This window comes from Corvus brachyrhynchos, unplaced genomic scaffold, assembly GCF_000691975.1.
Source record: "Corvus brachyrhynchos isolate BGI_N302 unplaced genomic scaffold, ASM69197v1 scaffold131, whole genome shotgun sequence".
Lineage (NCBI taxonomy): Eukaryota > Metazoa > Chordata > Aves > Passeriformes > Corvidae > Corvus > Corvus brachyrhynchos.
In genome coordinates this window covers 196,050-206,581 of record NW_008236438.1, presented here as the reverse complement: position 1 = coordinate 206,581, position 10,532 = coordinate 196,050, and the positions used below count along the sequence as shown (strand labels likewise).

Below are 10,532 nucleotides of genomic sequence, written 5' to 3'. Positions count from 1 at the left end.
AAGGATAATCTGAGAGAATGTGACACAGGATTGGGTCCAGGCAGTTCTTGAATATTTCCAGTGAGGGAGAATCTACAACCTCTCTGGTCAGTGTGTTCCTGGGCACAGTCACCTGCACAGCGAAGAAGTTCTTCCTCATGTTCAGGTGGAACTTCCTGTGCATTGGTTTCTGACCATTGCCTCTTGTTCCATTGCTCAGCACCACCGAGAAGAGCCTGGTCCATCCTTTTGGCAATTTCCCTTCAGATACTTGTAAATACTGATGGGGCCCCCTCTCAGTCATCTCTTCTTGAAGCTGAACAGGCCCAGCTCCCTCAGCCTTTCCTCATAAGAGATGCTCCAGACCCCTCATAATATCTGTAGCCTCTGCTGGACCCGCTTCAGGAGCTCCATGTCTCTCTTGTCCTGAGGAGCCCAGAACTGGACGCAGCTCTCCAGGTTCCCATCTCTCTAACCTGTCAAGTCCTTCTGAAGGGCTGCAAAGCACGTCAGGATGTTGGCCATTCCTACCAACTCTGTGTCCTTGGTGAACCTGCTGAGGAGGCATCTGCCCCTTCATCCAAGTCATGGATGAACAAGTTGAACGGTTAAGCATTGAACCTTGGGAGACACCACTAGGGACAGGCCTGCAACCAGACCCTGTGCCACTGATTTTGACCCTCTGGGATCTGTCATTCAGCCAGTTTTCAATCCACCTCACTGTCCACTCATCCAGCCCACAGCCCAGAGTTTGTCCATGAGGATGTTGTAAGAGAAACTGCCAAAGCCTTGGCTGAAGTTGGGGTAGACAATATCCACTGCTCTCCCCTCATCCATCCAGGTTGTTGTTTCATAGTAGAAGGCAATCAGGCTGGTCAAATATGACTCATCTTTAGTGAATCTGTGCATATGTATTCATGTGCACTGAAAAACCTTGTTGCAAGGATACATACAGTTCAGGGCCGCATCAGTACCAGAGGCTTTTGATGAAGAAACCACTCTGTAGGAGTTCAAAGGACTCCACTTTAATCATGACAGGTGAGTACAATAATGTACTCACTTGTCCAGTCAGTGGGGAAGTGCAGCTGTGAGGATAAAAGATCCTGGGAAGAATGCTCTTCCAGCCACCATGTGTTTAAGGGTCACAGCCTGTCACAATGAGACTCCCTTGGCACGGTGTTATTACTAAAAAGCAGTAACACTCAGAGACCTGAATGTTTGAGCCAGAGCACAAATTATTTTCTGAACCACTGACATGAGAATTTTATTCAGCCACAGTGAACAGAACAAACATGACCAGGTCTGAAACACAGCAGCTAAAAAAAGATTTTCAAAAAATACATGCGTGGAAAGCTGGCCGCTCAGGCACACAGCACACAAGGGACCACCAGAGCCAGCTATACGTGTCAGTACTGCGGTGTAGACCAAGTGCTGCAGGTGAAGCCTTCCCTGCTGAATCTGAGAGGCCTTACAGTGAACCGCACGAAAAACCTGCACCAAATGACATTAATTCACTGCTACAACATGCATGCCTTCAAAGGCATCACAGTGCTGCACCACCACTGCCACTTTTTGCTGTAATAGCCAAAGATTAGAAAGCCTCTGCAACAAACCATCTCTCAGAAACCTCCGTGGTCACCTTCTTTAACTTTTGGCAGTCACCCCTCTTTTGCAGCTGCTCACCAGGCAAAGGAAGTGCCTTGAAGGCATCCTATACTTACTCTGACTGCATAGGCTTCTGACAATGCTCCTCCTCTCTTCCTGAAGCAGCAGTGAAGCACTGTTACATCCTTCTCAATGTCAGTGAAAAACCAGACAATCCTCGAATTTAAAAATGTGCTTGTAGGGCTGGATTGAAAAATAGGAGTAGATGATTTTCTGAGTCAAAGCTGGGAACAATTTCCCCAGCTCACCCCTTTTGCTTGACACTTATCACAGTGGCAGATAGACAGAAGTTTTCATTACATCCTTGGTATCAATGTAAAATTTAACATGTCCTTAATTATAGCACTCTGAGTGGCAACCCCACAATATTTAAAGAAGAATGCAAAATCCTAATCTCTGCAGGACCATACTAGTTCATGGCAAACAGCCCTGAGAATAGCACAAAACACCCTGTGAGACACAGGTAAGACAAACTGTTCCACATTACAGCAAATACCAGCATATTTTAATCTTCCTCTAAAACCAGCCAAATGAGTGGCATTCATTTGGAGGAATTAATGTAAATAATTATATTCAAGCACCAAGCCAATCCATTTGCAAATCTTACCCCATTTTGCTAGCTAGCAGGTGACTGTTTGTGACTCTTAGCAACCACAGGCCCTTGCTGTGCAAAAACAAGGCCTTGCTGTGATTTTTCTGAATATTCTCATGGTATGCAATCATTTTAAACCTAAAGATGAAGCAGAGGCTTTCTTTAGTAAGATCTTTCTGCCAAATTCTCTGAACACATGTGCCTTTAAAGCGGGCTTGGACAAAATATTTTATATATATTGATCAAGTGACACCAACAGGCTCAGTAAAATCTTCTAGCTCTGTTCTTATGAGCTGAGAATAAAGAAAATTACATTTTGGAGGAGAGTAGCAAACCATGGCTACCAATATTCAAATGACAAAAATGTCTGAGGGAATTCCAGATGTCAGCCATGTGTTATGGTTTAATAGTTCAGCTCTGAGTCACAAGCACAAAAACCTGTTATGAAACACATGCCTGCCTGCATGTGTGTGTGCACACAGCAGTGTGGGCTAAAAAAGGAAAAGTCATAATTTGGAGGGCATTAAGAGCACTGGAGAAAAGCAGTCAATCTAAGATGAGGTGGGAGAAAATCAGCACGGTTTGTCCTATGCCATGGATCAAGGGTGTGATGATTTATAGTTTCAACATTTACAAACTGAAGTTATAATTGAAGAGAGATTAAACACCCACTTGACAAGCATGTGTAATCCTTCCAAATCCTAAAAGTCCAATCACATCCTGTGTCTTAAATAATCACTAGCCTAAATCACCCACACCCGACATGTGAAACTCATGAAAGTTCAAGTAATTTCTAACACAGATATTTCAAATAGTAGCATTTATACTGTAATTTATTAGATTCTTCTGGCATTTTTTTTCTTCTCACATAAGAGAAATAAATACCCATGGCACCAATGTTGGCATGAGATATCACATGCCTCATCTTGTTTCTGGTGAAGAAACACAATCATTTATTGCTCTGAGAGCAGCTGGTGTCCATGGGCAGGCACCCCTCACTTGTTGATTTCAGCTCTCCCTGACTCTGGATGGTGGGCCTGCAGGGGAGCTGGCAAGCAAGATGTTTCCTCTCTGCTGTCCTCTAGCTTGGCTACCTGACCAAAGCAGAGACCTGCATGCAAGCAGAATAATGTACTTTAGCTCACAAATTTTTACTCCTGGAAGCAGTGTTGCCTGTGTCACACTCCCACACACTGCCATCAGCCTGCCCCTCCCCTCGCTGTCTCCCTCCATCTGGGTGAATCTTCCAGGAGCACAGCTTCAGGAGCTTTGGGATCTGGACCAATGGGTCTCAGGGAATTTGCACAGCAGTGCAATCCATAAGGAGCTACGGACAGTTTGTCATCCCCAAGAATTATGCCCCAAACATCCACAGGCAATTGCACACTGCAGGTTTTCATGGCCGATGGCAAATCCCGTTTGTATTTGGATGTGCTCCTGGCATGCCTGGGCACCCACACAGCCAGCTGGGTGCATGCAAGCCTGAGCCAGGCAGGCCAGCAAGGGCAGTCAGGGCACACATGTGGAGAGCAGGAACTGCAAGCTAGGCATGCACAAACAGACACACACTTCTATGAAAATCATACCTTTACAGCTATGTTTAAATAACCGGTATTAGAGGACTCTGATGACTCTGTGAAAGGACAAGTGGTATAGTGGCAATGAAGTGGCTCAAGCAAAATCACTTCAAAGCCGTTCATGTTGGAGACTGGAGAGTGGGAGGAAGAGGAGCAAACTTCATCTGTAGGACACACAGCAAGGTGCTCCTTGGAAGTGGGGATGGGTGAAGGCTGCCTGCTCTCTGGGGCCTCCCAGACATGCTTATCAGCTGCACCAGTTGGTCATCAGATTAAGGAAATCGAAATTATGCTGATTCTGTCTCTCTTTTGGTCTTGCAAAGCAAGAGACAGACAGTGCTTGATAAGTACCTGTGTGCTAAGAGTGTACCAAAGGTTTTGGTCTACCCCACGGGTGCCTGCAAAGAGGACAATCCTCCACTTGGGAGCTCACAAGAACCTTTTCTATTTCCTCCAAAACTCCCTCCACTGTAAAGCACAGGTTTGAGGGCAGGAAAGGATGGATGTTAAACATACTGGAAAAAAAGCCTAACCAACAATTGTCAAACACATTTATGTGCCAGTCTTTGTGAATTAGTATTTTACATGGGAATTTGGACAGGTGCAGTGTTACCAGATCGGGTAATGGCAGCCCCTTGCCTATATAGCTAGCCCTTATTTGTCTTGCTGTGGTTTCCACTTAGCTGAGACCCACAGCAGTGATGATTTCAGACCCCGTGTGGCTGAAAAGCAGCAGGGCTGCTCTCTGCTGTGGCAGGCAAAGGGACCAGTCAGCCTCCAGCACTGGGCACTTGCTTGGGCCACTGCCTCCCTGGGTGGCCATGGACTCAGGGCAGGCACTGGTTGCCAGCAACACCTCATCACAGAGATAGCACTTACCTCCTGTGTGCCAAGAGAGAACACCAGCTTCTCACAGCAGTGCCAGCACAGCCCTAAACAACTTGCAACACAAGCTGCAAGCAAGGGGCACTCATGATACCCTTCTTCCAAGCATTACAAACATTGCATATAAACCTAGCCCTAATTTTGACAGCTCCTACTGAAAAGCCCCAGATAAATGCCTCTCCCTGAGTTGCTGCTGTTTACAGGGGCTGCAGTGTCAAAGTACGTCCCAGCAACAAGGGCAGGAGGAGTTTGGCTCTGTGGGCATGACTTGATAAAAGACAGGCATGCCCTGAAGTTTTCAGACATATATTATAAAGCAACAGCATTTACATTAATTTTGTCTGCATTGTGACTCGCTGGGGAATGGGGCTGGTAGGGACAAAGCAGAAAGGGAATGAGCAGATGCTGCAGTGGGAGAAGATGGCACATGGAAACAGACATAACTAGATTTTTAAAAATTGATTAAAAAGGAAAGAAATGTCACAGGAGAGGGTCATCACGATTCAGCAAAGGCAGTCTGCTGCCCCAGAAGGCTGAGCTTTGCAAACTGGGGCCATAGGCAAAGTCTGATGGGTGTCAAAGAGCCACCCAGCATGTGCTCAGGAGATGGAGCAGTGGAAGTTCCCTCAGCCATGGCCTCCAGTAGGTGAGGTGGGTGCACACCCCATCAGCTGCCCCAGTGTCGGGCAAAGCTGCTCTGTATTTACCTCCATCCCCCAGGAGCTATTTTTGCAAGAGCTCTTTTGATGACACAAACTATGCATGATGACACATTTTGATGTGATTTTGATGACACAATGCACTAAAAAATGTGCATTGAGCTCCAGATGTTGCTTTTGGGAATTACTTTTTTTGGATGACGATTTTTCTTAAAATTCTACCCACTTCAGAAATCCTGTTATGGAGAAAAGGAAAAAGAAAAGAAAAAGGGAAAGGAAAAGGGAAAGGAAAAAAAAGAAAAAGAAAAAGAAAAAGAAAAAGAAAAAGAAAAAGAAAAAGAAAAGAAAAAGAAAAAGAAAAAGAAAAAGAAAAAGAAAAAGAAAAAGAAAAAGAAAAAGAAAAAGAAAAAGAAAAAGAAAAAGAAAAAGAAAAAGAAAAAGAAAAAGAAAAAGAAAAAGAAAAAGAAAAAGAAAAAGAAAAAGAAAAATAAAAAGAAAAAGAAAAAGAAAAAGAAAAAGAAAAAGAAAAAGAAAAAGAAAAAGAAAAAGAAAAAGAAAAAGAAAAAGAAAAAGAAAAAAAGAAAGAGAAAGAGAAAGAGAAAGAGAAAGAGAAAGAGAAAAAGAAAAAGAAAAAGAAAAAGAAAAAGAAAAAGAAAAAGAAAAAGAAAAAGAAAAAGAAAAAGAAAAAGAAAGAGAAAGAGAAAGAGAAAGAGAAAAAGAAAAAGAAAAAGAAAAAGAGAAAGAGAAAGAGAAAGAGAAAGAGAAAAAAAAGAAAGAGAAAAAGAAAAAAAGAAAAAAAGAAAAAAAGAAAAAGAAAAAGAAAAAGATGCTGTAGCACACGTGTTCCCAAGTCAAATCCACGTTAGAATAGCTCCATCTCGTGGAAATCAGTAGCAGCAGTGGGAGCAAACGATGTAGAAGAAAACTGTAGGAAAATGTTGGCAACTTGCTCCTTGGCCGTGTGTGCCAGCAGTGGCTTTGGTATCCATAGGGGTTTTCCTAGCCCCATTCCTCCCAGAATTTCAGCCCGAGCTGTAGGTTTGAAAAAACAAACAAAAAAAAAGTATTTGCAAATCCAGCATACCTGGCATATTTTATTGGATTTTTGACATATAACTGTTATACTTACACAGTTGCTGTAAGATCATGCTCCGAGCTCAGGGGAAGTTTGGGGCTATGTGGTGGCTTTAGCTGCTGTCACCCAGAGCTCCACTTCAGACCATCTCCCAGAGGGACTCCCTGTCCCCCATCTCTCTCTGCTTCCATCGATTAATTTACAGCTGAATCTGCACCTCAGCACTTTTTTTCTCATGTCTGTCATCTAGTTTCCCTCTGTCTGTACCCCTGTGCTTGTACTTGTAAAATGGAGGGAACATCTGTACTGCAGAGCTCAAACACATTTCTGTCTTTAAGGAATTTCCAGTTTAGATAAGAAATTCATGAGGTTACATTTTAAAATAATAATTACTCCCTCTTTCCTAATGTACTGCTGGATTTATTCTCTTGTTTATCCAGACTCTGAGTTTTACCCTCAGATAACAAAGTTCACTTAAAACTTTCCTTTTAAAGTCTGTTTAATATATATATCTTGAAGGACAAGAAGTGAATTTCAGCATGAAGTATATGTCCTTTTGGTATTGCACTGTTACCACTACTTAGAATCATCTAAGCGATGACAAAATCTTTCAGGCCTAGGAGGTCTAGCAAACATCCCATAAACTACAGAAGACATCAACAAGTCACCAGCATAGATCGCTGAACATAGACAGAACAACCTCCTCACACAAACACAACAACCTCCTCAGGTGAAACTGCACTCACCTGCAAGGTGCACAAACACTTGAATAAAGCTAAGAAGATGGATTACCCTGAAAAGAAGTCTTCATTGTCTTCTCATGCTCAAGGTGTCCCACAGTGCCTCAGCAAACAGTGCCCATTCAGCACATGGGCATGAGAGCTGGAGCTGCAGACAGGCACAGCAGCATGCACTGCAGGAATCCTGTACAGCTGGCCGTGATGAGGTCCAGGCTGACAGCAGTTTAGAAATGGGACCTCAAAAAGAAAGGCCATGGAAAATGCTGTTAACTGAAAATCTACACAAAGTCATGGTTGTGTCTCGAGTAACTGCCTAGATTTCCTCCAGCAGCAGGCAGCCAACTAACTCTGTTGAAAACTCTAGCTCCCTGAGGTCCTGCTCACTCCACAATCCTGGGTATGATTACTGCAACATTGGGTCCATAGCAATTGCTTCTTGGGCTGCTTAGGTATCTGAAAGAGACAAGGAAAAAAGGTAAAACTAAATAAGAGGATAATATGGGAGGCAAGTTTTGTCAAATTATCAAGATCATAGGAGTTTTTCTCTCTGCTATTGTTCACCCCACTGTCCTCTTCTAGAGTTATTTCCACTTGTGTGTAAAACAGTCCATTTGTGCAGCCGTATTGCCCACACCCAGATTTTGTCATTTAATCAAACCAGGCAAACCCTGTCCAAGACAGGCTTACTAGTCACAAACAGCAGCACATTGAAAGACACTGCTGTTTTTATCACACCAAAAAAACATCTGAAAGTTACTATTTTTTCATTAACATGGAGTGCCAGTGCCCAATCCCTAGTGTTTCTTTAAGACCCGCTCTTCTGTGAACTAAGAAAAATATACATCCCATGGTGCAGTGCAGACTGACAGAGATGCGTGTCTGCCCCAGGCAGTGCAGCTCGGATCAGCACTGCAGCATGACAAACTACAACTCACACACCTTCTGGGAGCATTTCTTTAAACATGGTTTTGTCCCCACAAGCAGGAGGTGACAGCTCTGAGCAGACGGAGAAGCAATGCAGGAGAGGGGATGGGGGCTGCAGTGCTGGCAGCCTTCAGATGCTGCAGATGATGTTAGGTGAGGGAAAGGGTCAATTGTCCTCAACTGTTGACAGCAAAATAAGCAACAAGTTAAATTAGAGCAAGGAAAATTGCTGCACCAAGAGTAAAAAGCCTGTAATTGACAGCAAGTGACTGGGCAACAGGCCCCAGTGACAGAGGAAGCGCTGACTATCGGCCAACACCATCCCAGCAAGACTTCATTGTCATTGCCAGTGGGAGGAGGGAGCCCAGCCACTGCTCCCTTCCTTTTGAGCTAGGGAGATTAGCCATCCTAGGCCTTCCCTGCTATGGGCCTGGCTTTTCATCTGCTCCCAGCCACCCCAGGAGAGCACAGAGAGCTGGGGTACAGTGTCTCAAGAATTTCACTCCTTTTTTAAAAGTTATTGCAAAAAACCAAGAGAAGGCTTTGGCTTGCTTCTGGCGTTCCTTTGAATGAAATTGGTATTTTGGAGGGATGGCAATACGCAAAGAACTAACACCCAGACAAGCTGCAGTGTGAAGCTCTGATGTGCTTTCTCTGATGGAAATAAAACCTTGCCAAAGACTGAGTTGCCAAGTGAAACTCTTTCAAAAGACTAATGACCAGCCTGCATACTGTTACCCCTGACAATACAGTAGGACATCCATCCAGAGATTTTTCAGGGGGCTGAGGAGCAGACCAGGATCTGACAAACTCAGCAAGCCTAAAGAAATTCTCCTTGCACATAGTTTTGGAAACAGGGACTAGGTATTTGGTGTATATACGAAAAAAAAACACATGAAAGCTGACATTAGAGCAGACAGGATTTCGGGAGTGAGTATCTGATGGGAGAAATGACCTGTGGCCCCAGGTCATTGGTTACTGCTGAGGCCAGTAGGCAGAGGGGACATGACTGAATAGCTCTGCACACATGGAACCACTCTTCCCATACCCCCATCTGGCTGAGTTAAAAGAATTTACCCTTTCAAAACCATCTAATAGAAACAGCTCATTAGCAGCACCCAACTGCAGCCTCAGCTCCCAGCAGCCACATAAAGGACAAAACCCTGAATTTTAACAGACAGGTTGGTTTGTTCTCCCATCAGCAAATCAGATCCGTCAAGGATTCACACTTGGCAAGAAAGGCAGGACCACTGTGAGACCTATCTCTGCAGCATGGAGAGGACAAAGGAAAAAACGTCATGCTGTGGCAAAATATATTTATTTTGACATATTCCCGAAAGGAACATGCATTTTACATTGTTAAATCACATGCTATAACCAGTAGTTACCTGGCAGCTGGATGGATGATGACCAGGCAAAGACCATCAGTGTGAAAGATAAGAATTTGTTAATGTGAATGGGGGAGAAAGTGGAGGGAAACTTGAGAAATTAATTGAAGCACTCAAAACTCTGCTGAAACATCACTTCACATTCCCAAAACATCTGGCTGAGCACGACCTATGGTTTTTTCGCCTTGTTGTTGCAGTGTCAGGTTTCTCCCATTATTCTCACTCACCCTGAGCAGAGGCACAATGCTCCTACATTTCAGCAGGTGGAGGAGGAGAGCCACACAGTCTCACCAGTGGCCACTCTGTACTGAAGGGTCATGGAAACCTTCTCACAGACAGGATGTGGCTGGAACACTTTAAAAACACTTTGGATACAGCTATGGCTCCTCACCAGCATTTCTTCCTTGAAAGCAGCAGAGGTTTCTCTCTTCTCTTCCTGGAGCTCTATATACAACAATTCATGTTGCTTAGCAACAGGGATTCCTTTTAAGATGCTCTTTTGTCATTTCAAAGCCTCCATGCCAGAAGTTCTTTAAATAGTCTGAACTCACACCAGCTTCCTCAGCTTGGCTCTTTTCCTTTATCTCTGCCTAGTTTCCTTCCATTGCAAGGTTAGCATCTGTCCAGCCAAATCAAATCCAACAAAAATGCAACTTCCAGTGATCAGTCCAGCCTCACTGTGCAAGGGCTAAGAATTCACTTTCCCCAAAGCCACATCAAGCAACACCCAAGAGAGCCCAGTGAGGAAAAGAGAAGCTTAAAAGGGTTTTAGTTCCGATTTTTTGCTTGCTAGTCAAGTCAGAACTGTTGCAATTAATAGATTTATCTATTGTTTGTTTAAAATCTAGGATTTAATACTTGTGCAGCTCAGTTTGTCAGATTTTGTATCGTTTGGAGAGAAGAATAATGGCTTGTTAATAATCATTGAAATCTGCTTTATCTTGGCTTTATAGCACTTATACAGTACTACAAAATACTCATTCCCATGGGGAGCTAGAACACTGAGTATTTTGCTTGCTTAGCAAGGAACAGAGGCTGAATTTTTGAG

General features: G+C 43.7%; 1 long non-coding RNA gene across 1 annotated transcript; it reads right to left on the bottom strand.

Moving 5' to 3' along the window:
- Nucleotides 1-6,192: 6,192 nt before the first annotated feature.
- On the bottom strand, nt 6,193-9,381 carry LOC108449834. The gene is made up of 3 exons (XR_001866126.1): nt 8,112-9,381; nt 6,487-7,625; nt 6,193-6,389 (listed from the first exon to the last, which is right to left on the bottom strand). It is a non-coding gene; the product is annotated as an uncharacterized LOC108449834 (long non-coding RNA).
- Nucleotides 9,382-10,532: the final 1,151 nt, after the last annotated feature.